The 1500-nt window shown below is 25.3% G+C and overlaps 1 pseudogene; it reads left to right on the forward strand.

Moving 5' to 3' along the window:
* Window positions 1-164: 164 nt before the first annotated feature.
* Window positions 165-345, forward strand: LOC129252161 (5.8S ribosomal RNA; annotated as a pseudogene).
* Window positions 346-1500: the final 1155 nt, after the last annotated feature.

The following is a 1500-nucleotide window of genomic DNA, read 5'->3' on the forward strand; positions in this document are numbered from 1 at the left end:
AGACATTCGCAACTTAATAAAAATGTTTAGAGTTAAATATATTTGATATATATTATTGAAAGAAAATCAATTTATATATTATTAATATTATTTAATTTTACTCTTTCAATTAATATATGCAAAAAAAAATTGACATTTGTTATAAATAAAAATAAATAAAAAAATACTCTAAGCGGTGGATCACTTGGCTCATGGGTCGATGAAGAACGCAGCAAACTGTGCGTCATCGTGTGAACTGCAGGACACATGAACATCGACATTTTGAACGCATATCGCAGTCCATGCTGTTATGTACATTAAATTCAATTTTAAAGTACTGCTTGGACTACATATGGTTGAGGGTTGTAAGACTATGCTAAATAAGTTGCTTATTCTTTTATAAAAATAATTGAATTTAAGCAAATGTGTATATTATTGGATTTTAAATAATTCATAATATTAATAGCAAAAAAAATAAAGATATATAATGAATTTTATTTATTATATATTCTTTAAAAAAAAAATCCTCTCAAATAAAATGAAATGATGAAAATATTGAATCTAAGTATTCTTTACAAAAAATTTTCATATTATTTATATATATATATAAAATAATAATTTATATATGTAATTAAAAGGAGGAATGTCTAGCATAAAAATTAAATTTTTTATTCTAGGATTGCCTCATTTTACATTATTATTATTTTTATATATTTACAATATATAAAAGGAGAAAAGAAAAATAGAGATGAAAAGATGATATAATTTTTTTATTAAATTGTGAGAAGATAAAAAAAGAATATTAAAACAACCTCAACTCATATGGGATTACCCCCTGAATTTAAGCATATTAATGAGGGGAGGAAAAGAAACTAACAAGGATTTTCTTAGTAGCGGCGAGCGAAAAGAAAATAGTTCAGCACTAAGTCACTTTGTCTATATGTCAAATGTGAGATGCAGTGTATGGAATATCTTAATATCTAGTATGAGAAATTAACGATTTAAGTCCTTCTTAAATGAGGCCATTTACCCATAGAGGGTGCCAGGCCCGTATAACGTTAATGATTACTAGAAAGATATTTCCAAAGAGTCGTGTTGCTTGATAGTGCAGCACTAAGTGGGTGGTAAACTCCATCTAAAACTAAATATAACCATGAGACCGATAGTAAACAAGTACCGTGAGGGAAAGTTGAAAAGAACTCTGAATAGAGAGTTAAATAGTACGTGAAACTGCTTAGAGGTTAAGCCCGATGAACCTGAATATCCATTATGAAAAATTCATCATTAAATAATTAAAAAAATAATGTGCATTTTTTTCATATAAGGACATTGTAATCTATTAACATAATAAAGTATTTATCAAAAGATCATTGGTGATATTAAGTTTATTTAAATTAATTTGCTTTTTAAGCATATTAACATAAAATAAATACTAATGATTTGATAAAGTGTTGATAGATTTTATTATATATAATGCTAAAATTCATTTTTTGAATTTTACAAAAAATTTAATATCTATGA

Source organism: Anastrepha obliqua, unplaced genomic scaffold (assembly GCF_027943255.1).
Source record: "Anastrepha obliqua isolate idAnaObli1 unplaced genomic scaffold, idAnaObli1_1.0 ptg000153l, whole genome shotgun sequence".
Lineage (NCBI taxonomy): Eukaryota > Metazoa > Arthropoda > Insecta > Diptera > Tephritidae > Anastrepha > Anastrepha obliqua.